The sequence below is a fragment of the Sminthopsis crassicaudata genome, chromosome 5 (genome assembly GCF_048593235.1).
Source record: "Sminthopsis crassicaudata isolate SCR6 chromosome 5, ASM4859323v1, whole genome shotgun sequence".
Classification (NCBI taxonomy): domain Eukaryota; kingdom Metazoa; phylum Chordata; class Mammalia; order Dasyuromorphia; family Dasyuridae; genus Sminthopsis; species Sminthopsis crassicaudata.
In genome coordinates, this window is record NC_133621.1 from 173,313,391 (window position 1) to 173,336,488 (window position 23,098).

Genomic DNA, 23,098 nt, shown 5'->3' on the forward strand with positions numbered 1-23,098 from the left:
GAAGAAGAAATAATGACCATGAGGTTAGGGAGTTGAGTAATTAAGATAGTAGAACCCATTGTAGAGAGTGTTTGAAGGTTAGGTTAAATCAAGTTTAGGGCATTAAACAATTTCTCTTTCAGATATCTTGCTTGAATTGCTTCCAGGACATCCAGGGAGAGATATCTATCAGGCAGCTGGTAATGTGGAGAACTGGAGTTCAGGAGAGAGATTTGAGTTACATTTATCAATTTGGGAGTTGTCTACAAAGCTTACTAAGATAGTAAATATACTAGAACAAGTATAAGTACAAGAACAAGAAATTAAAAGGGCCCAAAAATTGAGCTCTTGGAAACTTGTATTTTAAAGGGAGAGGATGTCAGGATGGTCTGGTAAAAGAAACTGAGAAGTGATTAAATAGGGAGGAAAAGAACAAGGACAAAATAGGATTATAGATACCAAAAGAGGAAATATTTTCTGAGAGAAGGAAAGGTCAATAACATGAAAAGATATCAATGAGGGTAAGTAAACCTTATCTAAGGTCTATAATTAAACTTGTTCCAAGACTACCTACTCTGCCGGATCAGACAACTCAGCTTCTACTACATTAGAGTCATCATCTTTAGTAATTAAAAAACCACTGATAGATAACCTTAGAGAAGCAAAGTTTAAAATAGGGTGTTGGAGTCAGAAGCCAGACTGTAATTGAGGAATGAAGGGATGATGAAAAGTGGGAGCAGAAATATAGACCATTTTCCCTCCTTGGAAGTTTGTTAATAATGAAAGAGAGGAAAGATGAAGGAAAATAGATTGAGGGGATAGAAGGGTCAAATAAAAAGAACTAGTAGGGCTTCTTTTCACACTGAAGGGCTTCAAAGATTAATTATGAGAATGAGAGAGAAGTTACTAGGGGAGATGAGAAGAAATGAAAACCAAGGCAAAGGTAAAAAGGTTGGTGTTGAAAAGGAGAAGGACCATTTCTTCTTCAGATCAATCAATTACTAACCATTTGTTAAGCCATTATTATGTGAAGACAAAGAAAGGCAAAAGACATCCCCTGCCCTCAAGGAGTTCACAATTTAATGGGAAAGACAACAAACAAATATATACTAATAAACTATGTATAGAACAAATAGATAGTTAAGAGAGGGGAGAAACTGGAATTAAAAGGATTTGCTTCTTGATTTTAAGGCTAGAAAAAAGAGGCTGATGGCATAGTATAATTACTTTTATTCTAATAGTCAACATTTTTAAATAGATATTTTAATCTTTGAATAGTCCTTGACATTGTCTGACTTATTGGTGCCTCATGATAGATTCCATGAAAGGAATATTTAATACTATTAATTACTCTCTCTTCATTGATACTCTTTTTTAGGTTCTTGGGGGTAGACAGATTTTTTGACTTGGCACCAAAAAATACACCTAAAGGATTATAATAAGCCTTCACAATTTACCTTTCCAATGTTTTCTACACATTAACTTCTCTCTATGGACTAATTTTCTATCAATCTGGCATAGCCAATGTTTCTCACCCACTGTATACCATCTCCAGTCTTAGTAGGTGCTATTTATCCTAGCTGCCTTCCTCTATTTTGCTGAAGCCTTAGCTTCCAAGACTTAGTTCAAGTTCCCCATTGTTAGGATTACTAGGTGAGAACTCAAGTTGTCTGGACAATGACAAGGTGAGAATTCAGGTTGTCTGGACAATTACAAGGTGAGAACTCAGGTTGACTTGATAGAAGGAGCAAGCTCATTGGCTGAAGGCCACAGGTAGCCCTAGGGAACTTCTAAATTTAGTGATTTGGAACACTCTTTCATATGAGTGGATACATTTACTCTTCTTAGATCAGTTAACATCCTCCATTTTCCAGATTTCTTTTTCACCACAAATACTGGGGAATTCCAAGGACTTAGAGAAGGCCGCAAGTGTCCTTGGTCAAGTTGTTCTTGCACTATGTCTAATAAGGCCTGAATTTTATCACTTCTTAAGGGCCACTGTTCTACCCACACTGGTGAATCAGTCTTCCACTGAATAGGAACTGGTGAAAGTGCAGGTAGGCCTTCAACAGCAGCCCTGCCTAAAAAGCCGAAGTGCTTATTTGTAATCCTATCTGCTGTAAAATGTCTCTTCCCCACAGATTGATGGGGATTTTTTCAACCACAAAAGGAGTAAAAGCTCCTGTTTCTCCTTCAAATACCCATCTCAAAGGCCTAGCACTAACTTCCGCTGCTATTGATCCTCCCACCCCAGACATGTAGGTGTCTGCTTTAATCTTTGGCCAGTGGCCAGGCCAATTGGCACCTCTAATAACTGTACGATCTGCACCCGTGTCTACCAATCCTTCAAATGGTATTCCGTTTATATAAATAGTAAGCATAGGTCGGTCAGCTGTCACAGCTGCTGTCCAATATATTCCTGGATTTTGTTCATTGGAGTCAAAATCTAGGCGACTATCACAAGGTTGCTTATTAGGGGTACGTAACAATAAGCCTGATGCTACTACTTCTCCTGGTTGATATATCACACGTTGTCTGCCTGTGTTAGTGACTGGGATATTAGATATACGTTCTCCAGTTTCCCACGTCAGTGTATGGATGGACACTGTTTTGTAGGCACTCTCAGAAGGTGAAATGGTCAAGCCTACTGTGCCTGGAGGCAAAGGATCCATAGGCTCAACAGGAACAGATTTCACTTCTCCAGGGAGTATCTCAGTAGTCTCTACTGCACACAACTCTATTTTTCCTAATTTCAATCCCTTTCTTCCATCTGATTGCCTTTTGGCTGATTGATCATGTCTTAAAATTCTCTGGATGTAACCTAGGCTGCCATCATGCCCCACTTGGGGGGCTGAAGCTGGGCCCCACCTGTCATTTCCCTGGGTCAATCTACATTTGGAGGCCCAGTGGTGGCCCTTGTGACATTTTGGACATGGAGTTTTAGGTCTTCTCTCACCCTGTCTTCTCACTGTATCTCCATTTCTACACTGAGCTCTTAGATGCCCAATTTTTCCACATTGAAAACATCGCCGAGTTTCTCTAGAAGGCCCTTGCCAGGAGGGACCCTGTTTTTCCAGGTTCATCATTGTCCGGGTGTAAAAAGCATTTGTTCCCACTGTAGCACAGCGTCTTATGATCTCCTCTAAAGGAGCATCTTTGTCTAATCCCCATATAATTCTTTTGCAAATCTCATTGGCATTTTCCTTAGCCAGATGTCTGGTCATTATTTCTGTAGCTGAATTTTCTCCAATAGTTCTTTTGACAGCAGTTTGCAAACGTCCCACAAAATCTGCAAAAGGTTCATTGGGACCTTGCTGTATTTTAGTGAAAGCCTCTCCGCGATCTTTCTGTCCAGGGAGGACACCCCAAGCTTTTATTGCAGCCTTAGCAATTTGTTCATATATTGTCATGGTATAATTAATCTGTTCTGAATTCTCTCCATACCGACCTTCACCAGCCAAGTGCTCAAAAGTGAATTGTGTGTTAACTCCTATTTCCAAATTGCATCTGACTTGAATTTTACATAATTCATGAAATTCCGCAAGCCATAATAAATTTTCTCCAGGTTCCAGGCATATCCTTGCTATGGATTTCCAATCATTTGGGTTTAGGACTTCATAAGACAAACCATCTAGTAACATTTTAACATAAACTGATGTAGCCCCATAAAGGGTACAACCTTTTTTCAAATCTTTAATTTTATTCAAATCTAAAGGTGCATATCTTCTCCTTTTTTGACCTACAGAGTCAATATTTTCAATCACAGGATATGCATGTATAAAATCACTTATATCCTGTCCTTCTCTCTTAGCTTTAACCAATGCTTTTTCTAATCTTGTCATAGGCTTAGGCTGCTTCACAGGCAATTCTGTTTGTGTTTCTGCCTCTTCCCCTCCTTCTTCCTCCACCTCTGAAGGTGGGGTTGATGTGGGCCTGTCAATAATCTGTTCTCTAGGCAGGGTTGAAGCTTCTTCAAGAGAATCATACCCTAATTCCTCATTTAAATCCTCTTGCTCTAGGGCAAGATCTTGATCTCTCCTTTTTTCTTCACACTTCCTCCTCTGTTCATTTTTAAAACTTTTCCTTCTCCTACAACTTGCTTGATAGTTTAAGGCTAATTGAACTATGTTGTAGATATAAAATACCTCTGCAGAAATTGAACGAGGCCCATTTTTTGCATGAAATTCTTTCATTTCAAATCCCACTAGCTTCCATTTATCTACATCTATCTTTTCTTCCTCTAAGAACCAAGCCCCAGGCAGTTAACGTATCTGGTCCTTTCCATTCACCATTTTCTGGATCTCTCCACATCACCTGGCGATTATCTAAGGACAGTGGAGCTGCTCGCCCTGGACACTGCCCTTCTGGTGGGTTATAAAACCTGTCTGCCGGAGCCAGTGCATCTTGGTCAAAAATTAGAAAATTAATGGTATAGAGAACTAAATTTAGAAGTTCCCTAGGGCTACCTGTGGCCTTCAGCCAATGAGCTTGCTCCTTCTATCAAGTCAACCTGAGTTCTCACCTTGTAATTGTCCAGACAACCTGAATTCTCACCTTGTCATTGTCCAGACAACTTGAGTTCTCACCTAGTAAAACTAACATCTCCCCCTTTCTTTTGATTTAGAACATAGGATAGTCATGACCTTGAAACATAAATCCATCAATATGGGAAGTATTACACATAATTACATAAATTACATAAGCACATAGTAACATAACACATGCTAGAAGTATATAACATAATCATAAATTGAAAATTTATAAATGTCCATAAGTCCATTGTCCATTAGTCTCATCTTGTGTTAGGAAGTCCAATGATTCCTGCTGGTTTTAAAGTTCTTTAACAGTCTTTTTATTATCCATGCTCTTTCAGTGTCAGATGTTTCTTAGGTTTTCTCCTTTATTTTGAGGTCTTTCTCTTTTTCTGTCTCTCTCTGATGGACAAGGCGAATATGACTCGTTGGCACCCATCTAATTCCTTCTCCTGCTGAAGAAATATAAGCAAACCCTCTCTCCCAGGCAGCCAACCTATCTAATTTCCTTCTATTTATGGCACCCCAAACAAAAGCATCATTTCTGTCCCCCAGATGTGATCAGCCCTCTTCTGCCCCCAAGCTTCTGGTTACACTGTAGCGTGCTGTCGTCTCCAGAAGCTGCCGGATCGCTCTCTGGGAAGAGATCTGCTGTGTCAACTCAAATCTCTTGAACAGATTCTTCTTCCTGTAGTGAACCGTTGTCTCCAAGCAGTTGCTGTTAACTCTTGTCCAGAGAAGTGACTTCCCTTCCTGCAGAGAGCCCCTGTCAGGCCTGATGTAATGCAGAGACTTCTCCTCTTTAACTCTTGTCCTTCTCCAGTCCAATCCTATCTGCCTTTGACATTCCAATTGTCAATGTGTCTCCTTTCTCCTATAATTTTGTATTTACTTACACATATACATGGGCTTCCCCCAATAGAATGTGAGTTTTTTAAAGGCAGGGATTCTTTCTTTTTATCTTTCTATCATTATTGCTTAACACAGAATTTGGCATATATCAGGTGTACAATTAATGCTTGTTGATTGTTTAAATTGAATTTGTGCTTATCATCTTCTGCTTGTTTTATAGTTTCTTGGAAATGCAATTTGTCCCTCAGTTCTGAACACAATGCTTAGCACCCAGTAGACATTTTAGACAGAGATGAGATTCAAATCAGGTCTCTCCCTACTGTAAATCTGGTACTCTCTACATTTCATTGCTTTTTTATCCAAAAACTAACTGAATTGTTGGTGGTCCTTCATTTTCAAAGAGGACCAATAACATCATGAGGATAATGTCTTGACTTGTGTGTGAATTGGATTTAAGGGAGGCAGAGCTTCTTAAAGTCATCAATCTCACTCTCTCCTCCAGAGTCATCTGAGTCCACTGGCAAGACTAAAGACAAGTTAATTGGCAATGCCAGTCCATCCCTGCAACCCCCAAGAATCTAAAAAAGGAGACTATCAATAAGGAGAGAGTGATCCACAGAATCAAAGACTGCAGAGAAATCAAGAGAATGAGGATTAAGAAAAGGCTAATAGATTTGAGTTTTGGAAAGTACAGTTTCAGTGGAATGATGAGGGTGGAAGCTACATTATGTAGGGTTAAAAAGTGAATAAAGAGCAAGTGAAAGAAACTATTGTAGATAGTTTTTTCAGGAAATTTGATCTCAAAGCATAGAAGAAATATAAAATGATTGCAAAGATGGGAGGGTCTGGTGAAGATTGTTAAAGATGAGGAAACATGAGCATGTTAAAGTAATGGCAACAATCCCCCAAGTACCTAAAGTGTACCCTAAGACTCTGAGAGGGAGATGTGGCATTCTATAGAATATTAGATCGGAGCATACTCACTATATAGGCATTCAGAAGAAATAGAGTCTAGACTCTTTTAGAGCTCTATTCATGCTATGCTAAGTAAACTTCCTTCTGTTAACTCTTGAATGATCTATAAGTATCTTATGTCATTCTATTCTAGTACTTAATCTGAATTTGAGCCATTAAACCATCCTGAGTCAGATCTTGCCAAAAATACTTTTTTTTTTTTTTTTGCTTTTTATCATATTTTTAGAGGAAAGCAAATGGGCCTTTCAGAGTTGTAGAAATAATTTAAAAAAAACCCAGTTAGATAAAAAAAAAATAGAAGAAAGAACATGAATTTACCACTCTTATTTCAGGGTCTTTCCAAAATATTTCTTCTTTTCAGCACCAACTACAGGATCTGCAAGAGATCTAGAATTAATTAAGTCTGCAATGACAAAAGAAAGCATCAAAAGGCATCTGAGTCCTAGTGGAGATGATTTACTAGATACCATTTCTGGGGTACACTGGCGAAGTAATACAAATGGCTGGAATAGAATTCATGTGAAGAATCCATGTTTAGAAACATATTAAAATTAAGGGGAGGCAATGAATGAAGGTACAATAGGGAAAAGAGTATCTAGTTAAGGATAGTAGAGAATCATGTTATACTTAAATACAATCAATTAGCAGATCCTGAATCAATATGACTAAGAATGATAAAAAGCACATATGTAGAACTGGGTACAGAAATACAGTTCACTCAGTAGGGAAAGGGGAGAAGGAAGAAGGTAGCACACAAAGGAAAGTAGATTAAAGAAATATTCAATTCTAAACAAAAATTAAAAATAAAAAAATTATAGCAGCTCTCCCCACCCCCCACTGGTAAAGAACTGGAGAATATGGGAATGCCCACCATTTGAGAGAATATCTGAACAAGCCATAGTATATAAATTTGAAATGATATTATTGTTCTGTAGGGAATTGTGGAAGAAATGGTTTCAGAGAAACCTAAAGAGACTATTCACTTAGATGGTCATAGTTCAATTTAAAAGATAGCGGAAGATGGATAATCAACTCATAGCACTAATGCTATTATTTTAAAAGTTAAATAGCTGGAACTCAAGGAAATGTGAGAAAGGCGAGCAAAAAACAAATAAACCAAATTACAAATATTTAAGCTGGCAAACACACTGTAAACTTGAATTAGGTTGAATTATTATGAATTATCTGCAAGGATAATTTAAAGAATCATAAAGAATATCATGATTTCTAAGTACTTCCAAGGAGAACACCAGGAGACATAATGGCCCCAAAGAACCAATTTTGCCACAAGCAGAACTTGCTAGAGAGCAAGGATTCAGTTTTGCAGATTTGGTAATGCTATCTTTGTGGTCTTCTCAGGATTTTTTTTTCCCTGAGGGCCTAAGTTTTTTGCTCTTAAAACTATTGCCAGCTTTCCATGAGACACTTTCCATTGCTTCAAGCCACAAAGTAGTAAAAATTCAGTAATTTGGTTTTGGTTGTGGAAAGATATTGTCCCCCTTTGTACTTCACGGGTCTGTCTTGCCTTTTCCAAAATGGAAATATTTTACCCATGACATATTTGGAAGTTTAGAGTCACTCATGAATAGCAATAGTAACTTCATTTTTCTACTTGAAAAGTCCCCAAGTACAAATTGATGACTTCTTAAATAACATCCATGAAGAGCTAGAAAACCAGAATTTCACTAAGAAAGCATTAAAATGTTTCTTTTCCCAGCTAAAATAGAGTTGTTAGTCTGTACCTCATGCATTCATCATTCTTTTAGGTGTGAGTACAGAGAAGGGGTGAGGGAGAGTAAATATTTAGGTTCTAACGATTTAGCTTCCTCTCTCACTCCTTTCTTTCCTCCCTCCCTCCCTTCTTTTCTTATTCCCTCCATTCTTTTCTTTTTCCCTCTCTCTTACCCTTCTTTCTTTCCTCCCTCTCTCTCTCCCTCTTTCCCTTCCTTCCTTCCTTCCTTCCTTCCTTCCTTCCTTCCTTCCTTCCTTCCTTCCTTCCTTCCTTCCTTCCTTCCTTCCTTCCTTCCTTCCTTCCTTCCTTCCTTCCTTCCTTCCTTCCTTCCTTCCTTCCTTCCTTCCTTCCTTCCTTCCTTCCTTCTTTCTTTCCTATTCCTATTCAGAAATCAGATTTTTAAGGATCATTTAAGGATCTTTTCTAACACACCAAGAGCTCTTATATGCATTACTTCCCTCTCCTCCAACAACCACAAATGCTCTTATTTTAAAATCTTCTGAAGGGAAAAAATTGTCCTTACCTCTTTAATTTTTAAAAAATGTATGGAATAAAACAAGAATTTCCATAAATAATATGTTTTTTAATGATTGCATATGAAATTGCAGATCTACTATGTACAACTAACTATTCTTTTTAAACACACACTAAATTTATCATGTAAATTCCTTTTTTTATGATAATACACAAATATATATATATACATATAAAATTATTCTATATACACTTCTATTTATCAGTTATTTTTCTGGATGTATGTTTTGAATATTTATAATAGTCAAAATGACTCAAATTCATTGTTAAAATAATATTGGTATTATAGTATACAGTGTTTTCCTGATTCTGGCTCATTTTACTCTTCATTATTTTGTACAAGTCTTTTCATGTTTTTAAGATCATTAAATTCAATTCTTAAATAACATTAGCGTTCCAAAACCATCATATATCACATGTCATATAACTTGCCTCTTATAATTGGAGAGAGATTGAAATGGTATTTTAGTTGTCAGAATATATATGAGGGAAGCATGAAGTGGGGTAATTAGTATAGTCATTTACATAAACTGAATGACAAATATTTATGGAGTGGGATGTATTCATAACAATACTACTTTTTAATACGAATTCCATTAATTTATATTTTTAAACTGGCACCAAATAACTTTGATAATGACTGCTTTGTAAAATAGTTTGGGATCTGGATGTTTGATTGATTCTTTCTTTCTACTTTTAAAAAATACTTTATATTTATTATAGATAATATATGATGTGATGTCATCAGTGATGTCAAGCTCAAATAAAAATAGAGGTCATTGTATATAAGGATTTCTATGGGGCATATATTAATTTAATTTTAAAATATATGATTTATGTTTTATCATAGTTTTATTTATTTAGTTAATAACTTCCCAATTAATTTTAATCCAGTTCAGTCTGCACTGAGAGTATTGTGGGCCACCAGATGGAGGTCACATGTTTGACATCACCATTCTAGACCATGTGCTCCTTCAAATGAATTTGTTACTATATACTATATATATATATATATACTAAATATACTATATTTGTTACTATAAAATAATCTTAATAGTTTAAATACTGATGTACAAAATGTTTGACATACTTTTGGTAGTATCATTATTTTTCATTTTATTGGGATGACCTAAGTATTATCAATGAATATCCCTCCAATTATTTCTTTTTGTTCTTAGTTTAATATTTTATAATTGTATCTAGCTAATTATTTAGTGTATTTATTAGGTATTTTGCATGGGATTGCTTTTTGTATTATTACCTTCTGAATTAAAAAAAAACTCCTACTGTTTTACAGACTAACATTTTATTGTTTTCTGATTCTTTGGGGTTTTCTATGTAACTCATCTTATCATCTATGAATATTGATGATTTTCTTTCCTCTTTGCCAGTATTCATGCTTTTAATTTTGTTCCTTTGTAATGTTGCTATTGCTAGCATTTCCAGAATGTATAATATTAAATATGAAACAATGTGAAAAAAGGGCTAATTTTCCCTGTTTTAATCCTAAATTTATTTGGGTAACTTCTAATGTTCCTCTATTTCATATGACGCTAGTTTTCACATATATTTTCTTTTATAAAAATCATATTAAAATAATCTTTCTAGAATGTGAACAGAAAATTTTCACAATATATAGAAGAAAATTGGGTTTTCTAATCAAGCAAGGGATAATAGTAGTCACAAATGATAAAACAGATCATTTAAACTACTTGACATTGTGAAGCATTTGCATGAACAAAATTAGTAAAGGTGTAAGAAGAGAATGATTCAATAGTAAAAAAAAAAAAAAAAGATCTATGAAACCTAGACATCAGATATTTCTGCTAAGCCCCCCCCCCCACACACACAAATAAATAAAAACACACACACACACACATACATATATACAAATAAATAAGGAAATCTAGAAGAGAGGAGTTTGGAGGGACATTTAAAGAGTTATCTTTGGATTATATTTAATTTGATATATGCATAGAACAACCAATTTTTAATGTTCAAAGGGTAGTTAGTAATACAGAACTAAAGTCAAGAGAGAGAGATAGAACTGGAAAAAGAGATCTGAGAATCACCTGTAAAGAGACAATTATTGAATTAATTGAAACTGATGAGATCATCAAAAGAATATAGAAGAGTCTCTAGGACAGAGTCTTGAAGTACATGCAGTTGGAAAGGATAAGTGTATGTTTAAAATTATATATGGATATATATATGTATATGAATATATATGTGTGTCTGTGTATATATATATATATATATATTTGAGATATCTATATAACATCCAATCATAAATTATGTATGTATATATATTTCTCCTGCTTCCTATGACTGTATGTATATGTGTATGTATATACATGTGTATGTATTTTTCCCCCCCTGAGGCTGGGGTTAAGTGACTTGCCCAGGGTCACACAGCTAGGAAGTTTTAAGTGTCTGAGACCACATTTGAACTCCGGTCCTCCTGAATTCAAGGCTGGTGATCCACTATCCACTGCGCCACCTAACTGCCCCCTTGTGTATGTATTTTTATAGATTTATATCCTCTTTCTCCCTCTTCCTCTCCTTTTCCCCTTTCTTTCCTTCTTTTTCTTCTCTGTTTCTGTCTGTCTGTCTGCCTCTGTCTCTGCCGCTGTCTTTTTGCCTGAATCTGTCTCTGCCTCTTCTTCTATCTCTGTCTGTGTCTGTGTCTGTATCTCTTTCTGTCTGTCTCTCTGGTAGGTGTATATATATATATATATATATATATATATATATATATATATATATGCATTGCATGTGTGTATAAACAGTGCAAATACATACATACATATATATAATATGTATATGTGTGCAATTGTGTTTATTTCTTTGGATATCCCAAGACTCAATCCTTTTTTAAAAAAATATTTGTTTAAAAAACATAATCATGGGTAATTTTTCAACATTGACCCTTCAAAACCTTCTGTTCCAAATTTTCCCCTTCTTCCCCCTACCCCCTCCCTTAGGTGGCAGGTAGTTCAATACATGTGAAATCCAATATATGCATTCATATTTGTACAGTCATCTTGATGCACAAGAAAAAATCGGATCTAGAAAGAAAGAAAAAAACTGAGAAGGAAAACAAAAATGCAAGCAAACAATAACAGAAAGAGTGAAAATGATATTTTGTGGTCCACACTTACTTCCCATAGTCCTCTGTGTGTGTGTAGATGACTCTCTTCATTACGAAACAATTGGAATTGATTTAAATCATCTTGCTGTTGAAGAGAGCCACATCCATCAGAAATGATCATTGTATAGTCTTTTTGTTGCTGTGTATAATGATCTCCTGCTTCTGCTCATTTCACTTAGCATCAGTTCATATAAATCTCCCCAGGCCTCTCTGAAATCATCCTGTTGGTCATTTCTTACAGAACAATAATATTCCATAACATTCATATACTACTGTTTATTCAGCCATTCTCCAATTGATGGGCATCCATTCAGTTTCCAGTTTTTAACCACTACAAAAAGGGCTGCCACAAACATTTTTGCCCATGTGGGTCCCTTTCCCTCCTTTTAAGATCCTTGACCCACTTTTCTCTTTACCCTTACTCATGCTCAACAAACTCATTAGCTCAAAGGGGTTTAATTATTATCTCTGTGCTACTGACTTCCTCCTCTACTCAGTCTTGAATAAGCAGCTGCCTATTGGACATTGCAAATTGGATGGTACATAGACATCTCAAATTCCACATGTCCAAGAGAGAACTATCATTCTTACTATACCACTTATTAAAGATTCTTTTCTAAAAACTAATTGCTGACTGGCTGCCTTATCAATAGGAAGTACAGTGGGAGGGGCTTGTGAATGACTTTATGAGAAACCCAAGTCCCCATGGTTTCCTTTAGGTCATTGAAAGAAGCAATATCAATTTTACCCGCTTTGGACTTCAGCCCACAAGTGTTAGTACATATGGGAGACCTTATAAAGAAATGTTTCATGTTGAGAAAGCAACAGAGTTGGTTGGATATTCCAGAGCAAAGGAGTTCTAAATGCTAAGGGGAAATGATAAGATAAGACAACAAGGTTTGGAAGTCCAGGAGCCAGAAATAACTCAGGTTGGGGAGATTTCCAACTCCTATGAATCAATTGTCCCCTTCATATACTCAGCCTGAATTCATATTTTTCCTGTACTCCAGTATCATGTCACTTATTTCTCTATATGGATGTTCTTTATGCTTTTCAAACACATTTATTCACCTAATTTCCTTATTCCTGTCAAGAATACCACTATCCTTCTAGTTACTTTGATTTTGATTTTGACTTCACTCTTCCTTCCTTTCCATATTCAACAAGTTGTCAAATCTCATTCATCTTCATGCATCTATCACTTTTTCTCCCTACTAATGAAGCCACCAACTTAGTTCATTATTTTATCAGCTAGAATTATCATAATTGGTGTCCTTGACTCATCCAATTCAGCTTCTAAGGAGCTTTTGATCTGTCATTTTTTTTTCAAAAATTATTTTATTCCCTATCCATTGAGAAGATAAACATTATTATTCTTTCTTTTCCATTTAAATTTTTTCTTCTCCTCAGTTACATGTAAAACAATAGATTTTTTTTCTTGTTGTACTTGTAGTTCATTTTAAAAACATATTTCTATATGAATCATTCTAGGAGAGAAAAATCAGAACAAAAAGAAAAAAAAAAAACAAGGAAAAAAAACCAGAAGAAAAAAAAAGCGAACATAGCATGTATTGATATATATTCAGTCTCCATAATTTTTTCTCTGGATGTGGATGATGTTTCCATTCAAAGTATATTGGGATTGCCTTGGAACACTGAACCACCTAGAAGAATCAAGTCTGTCTTAGTTGATCATCACACAATTTTACTTTTTCTGGGTACAATGTTTTCCTGATTCTGCTTGTTTCATTCAGCATCATGTAAATCTTTCCAGGCCTTTCTAAAATCAAGCTGTTCATCATTTTTTATAGGGCAATAATATCTCATTACTTTCATATGCTACAACTTGTTCAGCCATTCCCCAATCGATGGATATCTACTCATTTCCAATTCTTTGCCATCACAAAAAGAGCTGCTACATTTTTGCATATGTGGGTCCTTTTTCCTCTTTTATGATTTCTTTCGGATACAGATCCAATAGTTAAAGCACTATTATTCTTAAACCATAGGTCATACCACATGAGAACCCTGCTCAAGAAACTTCAGTAGTTCATTATTGCCTTAAAGATAAAAGATAAATTCTTCTATCTGGCATGAGAAGCTCTTCATAAATTATCTTAGCATCTCTACTCTTAAAAAGAAAATAATTACCAACACAACCAACAGCAAGAGATACAAAGAATTACTAACACAATCCAATAGCAAGAGATACAAAGAGAAATTCCATTCAAAATAACAGTCGATAGTATAAAATATTTGGGAATATATCTACCAAAGGAGAGTCAGGAATTATATGAGCAAAATTACGAAACACTTGCCACAAAAATAAAGTCAGATTTAAATAATTGGAAAGACATTCAGTGCTCTTGGATAGGCCGAGCAAATATAATTAAGATGGCAATACTCCCTAAACTAATCTATTTATTTAGTGCTATACCAATTACACTCCCAAGAAACTATTTTAATGACCTAGAAAAAATAACAACAGAATTCATATGGAACAACAAAAGGTCGAGAATTTCAAGGGAAGTAATGAAAAAAAATTAAGTGAAGGTGGTCTAGCTGTACCTGATCTAAAACTATATTATAAAGCAACAGTCACCAAAACCATTTGGTATTGGCTAAGAAATAGACTAGTTGATCAGTGGTTAGGTTCGCAGGGCAAGATAGTGAATAAAAATAGCAATCTAGTATTTGACAAACCCAAAGATCCCAAATTTTGGGATAAGAATTCATTATTTGACAAAAACTGCTGGGAAAACTGGAAATTAGTATGGCAGAAACTAGGCATGGACCCACATTTAACACAATATACTAAGATTAGATCAAAATGGGTCCAAGATTTAGGCATAAAGAACGAAATCATAAATAAATTGGAGGAACATGGGATGGTTTACCTCTCAGACTTGTGGAGGAGGAAGGAGTTTGTGTCCAAGGGAGAACTAGAGACCATTATTGATCACAAAATAGAAAATTTTGATTACACCAAATTAAAAAGTTTCTGCACAAACAAAACTAATGCAAACAAGATTAGAAGGGAAGTAACAAATTGGGAAAACATTTTTACAGTTTAAGGTTCTGATAAAGGCCTCATCTCCAAAATATACAGAGAATTGACTTTAATTTATAAGAAATCAAGCCATTCTCCAATTGGTAAATGGTCAAAGGATATGAACAGACAATTTTCAGATGATGAAATTAAAACTATTTCCACACATATGAAAGAGTGTTCCAAATCACTATTGATCAGAGAAATGCAAATTAAGACAACTCTGAGAGAAACAAAATGCTTGGCAAATATTCTCAATTTCTTCAGTAAAGTATGAGGTGAAGTTGAGGGCCTTGGCTGCAAGATAGGGGAAAGAGATCCTGTTGGAAAGTTGAGGAGAAATGTTATGGTTTGTAACATATAGAGAATGGATTAGCTAGAAAGCATGGGTTTGAATTCAGAAATTTTTTATTCTGAATTCAATCATCTTTCTACTGCACCCAGATGCCTCTATTGTAGAATCAGATAGTCTTAGAGTTCACACTTTGGCCACTGAGGTTATCTACTATGGCACTGTATTGCATGCATGAATTTCTTCTGCAATATTTCCAACAAGTATTCATCTAGATTTTTTTTGAACAACTCTAGCAATGGGAAATTCATTATCTAAGGAGAAGTATCAGTAAAAACGAAAGTAATATACCCTTTGTAGAAGGACTGTAAGAACTTTGGCAATGACAGAACTGGGAAAGTAAGGCATAAAAATTATATTTTAAAAATTCTGATAGAAAACTGCAATCCAAGGAAGTATACTGCTTGTATAAAATGTGAATTTATAAATAATATAAGAGATGGAGAAATATTAACAAAAAATCATATCATTGCTTAAGATATTTATTTGTTCAGAGATCAAATACTTTCATTTGATCTGTCAAAAAGATACATTTGGAGGATCATTAAAAAGGGGAGTAGAGATTAGATATTCTGCCATCAGCAAAAATTCTTCTGTGCTAGTTGCAATTAAAGAGCAGGAGTAAAATGAATAAGAAATTTTTAAAAAAAGATAGAAATGAACAGATGGCCAGACTTTTGGCTTGGTAGGATGCTATAACTTGGTCTGTTTTATCATTCCAAGTTAACAAATATTAGGTCATTAAAATGCATGAAACATGGTGTGTGGCCCATTTTGCAATATTTTTATTATCAAATGAAAATTAAACTAAATTGAGTATTTGCATTTTATTCAATTAAGTAAATGCTGAATCAGAAGAAGTTCAAGGAGGAGCTGGAATATTCTACTTTGGAATTCAATGCAGGACTGGTTGTGCTGAAATCAATAGACACATAATAGTTGGCTTCAAGATAGTCAAAAGAACTTTGATTAATATTTATTTTATTTTTTAATGTTAAACATGTATAATTCTTCTATACATATCTTGTGGCACAAAAAAAATCAGCTGATCAATATTTATTGTCCCAAAGGACCAGGCTTTCACTAATGTAGATGGCACCTAAAGTTATACTGGATAAAATGATAACCTCTATTTGAAGGGAAAGGGGAGTTTTCCTCAATTCACGAATTTATTGACTGAGGAAATTAAGCACTGGACCTCTCCTTTGACTTCTTCTTTGAATACGTTTTATAGCTAAATCATGGCCTTCACACCTTAGTGAAATATTTGTCAAAATAAGTTGCAACTATACAAAAGAAGAAAATTCCTTGACTGTCATTTGGATTGAACAATTTGACCAAGATATATGCTAAGTTTGAGTAAAGACTTTCCATCTTTGCTTCTGGGAGTCTCTGTTGCTGAAATTTTCAACCCTATTTTGATGTTGTTGTTATGTTTAAACCAAACCTGTGATTTCATTGTTTTTGGGAGCTCCTAATCAACCAATCTACTAGCACTTAAATACTACTATGTGTCAGACCATGAAGATAAAAGATAAAGGCAAAAAGAAAAATGAAATGATCCCTAAAGGGAGAGACATACACACAAAAGTGTTCTTCTTCTGCTAATTCAGATCAACATCTACCCTGTAATTTTGAATCTTAAACAGTGGGTTGGGCATTTGAGACTTGCCCAGGATCTCATACTCACTATGTGTCAGAGACAGAATTTGAATCCAGGTTTTTCTGACTCTGAGGCTACTCTACAATACATCGCTTTTCAAGCCACATAAACAAATGTAATTCCAGCAGTTAATATAAATATTCTAAATACAGAGTAGAAAAGCATGAGAGGAGGTTGATAAAGATAGAAGTGTTCCCAATAGCATTTGCTTAGCCCTGGCCCCCAAGGCTTATTTTCACATGTAGTGTCCAAAGGGAATTTTCACCTTACAAAACCATTTTGCTCTTTCACAATGTGATGGGTGGGTTTTAATGGCAATTCCTTTATATGGGTTTATGGAAAGTGAGGTAATATTTACAAAATATTTTGCAAATATTAAGCTCTCTATAAATATCATTATTATGATTTCACTCATAGGTAAGAGAATTATTCTTGTTATAAAAATATATGTGCCTATATCTATAACTCTCTCTCTCACTCCTAAATAGTTTAATAGTTGTACATTTTCCCACAAAAATATTTGAGGAGAAATTGTTGGGTTTTGTTAAGGGCAAACCTTATAAGACTTGATCACAGAGGGATTTGTTTCCTCTGCTCTCTTACCATTCCAGTTTTGATGTGTGAATTTACAGGGTTTTTTTCCTCTAGAATATTAACATCAATCAAAAAAACATTTATTAGGCACCTACAATGATCCAAACACTGTGCTAAGCACTTTCACAAGAGAGACCTAGTCCCTGGGAGACAACTCTATGGCAACTTCAATCAAGAAAGAGATATGAATGGTGTGGTAGCCTTGTCTGGCTATCAGAGTGATGTTGATCACAGAGAGGGTATAAAATAGTAACTAAAATGATGATGAAGCACCAGGACAAACTGATAAGTCACAAAATAGGTTTTCTTCTCTGCATCTCCTCTTTAGGCATTGACATTTTTTCATGTTCTCTGTCATACTCATTTCTAATACAAATATGTATTTATATATAATGAACACTCATATTAAATGCATATACATATACCTACAGATGAGGGATGTACATGAGATAAAGTGATAGATAAATAGATGAATGTGTGGGTGGATATTTTCCCATTTTCTATTTTATAATACTTAAGAATTAATCCTTAGGTTCTATGATGACAGAGTTAAAACCCTCTTTTTTTTTAACATAAAAGTGGAAACTTTTATTTATGAGATAAATCATAACTAATGATTATATTTTAATACCTAATGAAATATGTATATCTATTTGCATCCATATCTGCCTGTTGATTAGAAGATATTTTAGAAAGGCAATAATTATAGTAATAGTCACCTGAAAAATATGTCCTTCTGATTGAGCAGATAAACAAGCCCAATATTAGCAGCTGGTATAAGTATGTGTATATAAAATCCACCAAAATACTTCCTTAAGGAAATCATACAAGATGCTTGAGGGGAAAATATGTAAATGTAATTTTAAAACAGCCTAAATATATATATAAATATTCCTAAAAAGAAATGTAGCAAATTACATTATAAATATGTATCATTCTAAAAGAGAGCCAGAAGACATATGGTATTTCTCTTTCTAGGTAAATAATATATTACAAAAATAGAAAAACACATTTTAACACATTTCTCAAAGCTCAGTATTTACAATAGCAATTACTATTGTTTGTATAAAAACTAAACATAGGAATTTGAACACAGAATATAACTGCCGCATTCTTATTCCTTGTATTATTAAGGACTCAAATCTTAAAAGAGAAAAACAATATAAAGTCCTAAATCAGAACAATGAAGATGTTCAAAGTAAGATAGCCAAGAACTTTGTATATACACAGGGTATTTTCTAGTACATTTTACAACAAACATTCATTTCTCTGTCTTCAACTTATTCTACATAACTCACAATTGTAGAGTTATGTTTGTTATTTTTTTTTTAGCACACAGCTAGACTACAATGAATAGAGAAATAGAGATAATAAGTAAGTTGTTGGATACTTAAATCTTTTAGTGAAAGGCTACAATGGATGAATCCCAACCCCAGGATGTGAACTATTCACCTAAATAGTTTTTTTTTTAAGAATATAATATCTACCAGAGATATTGATACAATATTGCGGGAACTGGTAGAATTTTAGAAAATTTCATTCTGGACAATTCCATTTGTTTATGTACCACCTAATATTTGTCGAGATTAATCTTTCATATGTAATCTTGTCCTGCTACACCTTTCAGCAGACTGCAGAGAACTCTGAGAAAAATACACTTGAAACAAGGATACTTATCACAGGGTGTTTACTCAGTGTGATTGATGAGATAATGGTTCTCTAGGTCACATATACTTAGTACTTAGTGTGATGTAATGGTTCTACATTTGGTACGTGCTCAGTGTTCTATAGTGATGTAATTGTACTAATGTATTTAAGAGCTGAGAGTACTTGAAATAAGCAGACTCGAGTGTGTATGTGTGTGTGCTCGAGCTCAGTCACAGACAAACACAGAGAAGACTCCAAACATTGTAACTCCTTTACTCAAAAATCTTCAGTAGTTCCCTGTTATTGTCTACGGAGTACATTTCTTTACCTGGAACTCAAGGCAATAAAAGGATAGAATCATCTTTTTTTTTTTTTCCCCAGCCCCTTGCATGTAATTTATATGTATTCAAATTGGATGTATTGGATAAGTAAAAATACAAATGTATAATCTATTCCATATTTATCATATACATTTTTTACTACTATACAAGTAACATTAAAATATTCCCTTTAATTGATAGAACCAGGTTACCTAGATTTGGCAACAAATCAAATATGTGGGGTAAAAGATTGAGGAATCAAGGATTCCTAGGTTGTGAGCATGGGTGACTGGTTGTTCTTTTAATGGTAATAATGAAGTTCAGAAGGGAGGGAATTTGAGGATGGAGAAAAGAGTATGAGTTCATATTAGTTATGTTGAGTTTAGAATGTCTGCAGGACATCCACTTCATCATACTCAATAGATTATTAGTAATGCAGTATCCTATCAGATTGACTGACCACAATATCCTAAAAAAGACTTTGAATAGGAATGAATTATGCTGAGCATAAATTACTCAAAGCCAGTGTTCAAAAGGACCAGTTGGGCATTAGCAAAGCTTCCAAAATAACTCTAAATGTTCAGTTCCAGACTGGTCTGTGTGATACCTTTCAATGGCTGTGTGATACCTGTCCTCCAATCCCAATTCTTCCAAAATTGGCTAGCTTCAGAGGCAAGCAAGGTAGCATATGGGATGGCTACACAGGAACCTAGGGGAACTACTCTAGAGAAGGACCATTAAGTCTGAATGAGAGCACCCACCTTACAATGTCATATAGTGGTACATTTGTTAAACTAAGGCTAATAATCTTTGTAATAAGAGGGACTTGACTTACATTCAGAAAGGTTCAAGATTGATCTCTAACACATATTGTATATATGATCTGGGTTAGTGCTTGTGGTGGGAGCAAGATCCTAATCCTGGGCCTAGCAAGTTAGGCTAGTTTTTCCTTAAAATATGTTGAAAGTGTTTTTAAGACTTGGTTGGCTAAGGGCTCAGACTATTTGACATAACTTCCTGGTTGCCTGACTACAGAATAACTATAAGGAACTGGGGACACTCAGATCCTTGACTGGTGGAAAATTCAAGGCACTGTAGCTTCACTCAGGTGAATCAATGCAAGGTGTACTCAATACCTATCCTTGTTGATTATTAACTAACTGTGGTGGACCAGCCAGAAGCAATGACAGCAGTGATCCATGCAACACTGAGCCCCAGCAAAGGAGGACAGAGTCAGGCCACTGAGAGTGGATCACCCACAGCACTCATACCTGGTTTAGGTGGGTAGTGCAAGGCAGACTTGTAACAATGGTTTACATGGAGGGGAAGAGTCAGACCTAAGCACAGAAGTGGGTCACCCAACATAAAGGGATGAAAGCCCTCAAGGGTACAATCAGGCCAGCCTTAGTGAAATGGATTTCAGTCCCCACAATGGCAGCACAGGAACAGAGTGCTGGGACTGGAATCAGGAAGACTCATCTGTCTGGATTAAAATCTGATCTCTATTATTAGCTCTATGACTTGGTAAGTTATTTCAATCTATCTGCCTTAATTTCTCCTCTGTAAAATGAGCTGGAGAAGGAAATGGCAAACTATTCTAGTATCTTTTGCCGAGGAAACCCCAAATGTGGCCACAAAGTGTTACATACAATTGAAAAACTCCTGAATAACAACAAAAGTGTTAGCACATCACTTTGTTCCCAAATAGTGCAGAAGGGCTCAAAGTCTAGCAGTGGCAGTTGTCCCAACAAGCACAAGGATTAAGAGTTGATCCTGTGATTTCAGAAAGGCCTAGAGAGACTTGAATGAATTGATGCTAAGTAAAGTGAGTAGAACCAAAAGAACATTGTACACAGCAAAAATAAAATTATGAAATGATCAATTCTAATGGATGTAGGTCTTTTCCACAATAAGTGTTTCAGGCTAGTTCCAGTAGACTTGTGATGATGAGAGTCATTTGCACTCAGAGAGGACTGTAGCAACTGAATGTGGATCACAATTTAGTATTTTCACTTTTTGTTGTTCTTTGCTTGCTTTTTATTTTCTTTCTCACTTTTTTCCTTTTTGATCTGATTTTTCTTGTGCAGCATTATAATTATGGAAATATATATATAGAAGAATTGTATATGTTTAATGTATATTGGGTTACTTGCTATCGAAAAGGGGAAGGGAGAAAATTTTGGAACACAAGATTTTTCAAGGGTGAATTTATTTTGAAAATAAAAAGCTGCGACTTAAAAGAGTTGATCCTGGTAGAGCTTATATCCCTAGCAATAGTGGTAGGAGTCACCCAAGAAGAAAACAGAGGCTAAGTGGCACTAGTTGAGGGACAGCAAGAATAAATATGGGCTCTAGCAGCTCTGTCCCGAGGCTGACTCAGTGGAACCATTGTTTCAGCAAATGGTGAAGTTGTGAATGGTTAGCAATATACTTTCCAGGGATATACACATTGATAGTGAGGTTGACACATACATTTCCAGAGCTACCTTATTGTTTGGGAAGCTCTGAAGGAAAATGTGGGAGAGGAAGGTATTAGACTGACTAATGAACTGAAGGTCTACAGAACCACTGTGCTGACCTCATTGTTGTGTGCCTGTGAAAACTAGACAATATACCAGGGCCATGTCAGGAAACTGAATTGCTTCTATTTGAATTTCTTATGATGAGTCTGAAGATCATCTGTCAGGATAAGATATCAGACACTGAGATCTTTTCTTGAAGTAAACTGTCAATCATTCGAATTCTGTTGCAGAGAGTATAACTCCATTGGACTGGCCTCTTTGTTTGAATGTCAAATGTATGTCTGCCAAAAAGACTCTTTTATGGAGATCTCACATAGAATAAGTGTTCACAAGTTGGTCAGAAAAAGTGATACTCTCCAGGTTTCTCTTAAAAATTTTAGAACTGTCAAAGAACATGAACAGACAATTTTCAGATGAAGAAATTGAAACCATATTTCTAGTGATATGAAAAGACGCTCTAAATCACTATTGATCGGAGAAATGAAAATTAAGGCAACTCTGAGATACCACTACACACCTGTCAGATTGTCTAAAATGACAGGAAAAAATAATGACGAATGTTAGAGAGGATGTTTTCCATTGTTGATGGAATTGTGAACAGATCCAGCCATTCTGGAGAGCAGTTTGGAACTATGCTCAAAAGGTTATCAAATTGTGCATACCCTTTGATCCAGCAGTATTGCTACTAGGCTTATATCCCAAAGAGATCTTAAAGGAGGGAAAGGGACCCACATGTGCAAAAATGTTTGTGGCAGCCTTCCTTGTAGTGGAAAGAAACAGGAAATTGAGTGGATGGATCCCCATCAGCTGGAAAAGGGCTGAATAAATTATAGTGTATAAATGTAATGAAATATTATTATTCTATAAGGAACAATCAGGAGGATGATTTCAGAAAGGTCTGGAGAGACTTACATGAACTGATGCTGAGTGAAATGAGCAGAACCAGGAGAACATTGTACATAGCAACAGCAAGATTATAAAGTGATCAATTCTGATAGATGTTCTCAACAATGAGATGATTCAGGTTAGTTCCAATGAACTTGTGATGATGAGAGCTATCTACACCCAGAGAGAGGATTGCAGGAACTGAGTGGATCACAACATTTTTACTTTTTTTTTCTTTTTGCTTGAATTTTATTTTTTTCTCATTTTTTTTCCTTTTTTGATTTGATTTTTCTTGTGCAGAAAGATAATTG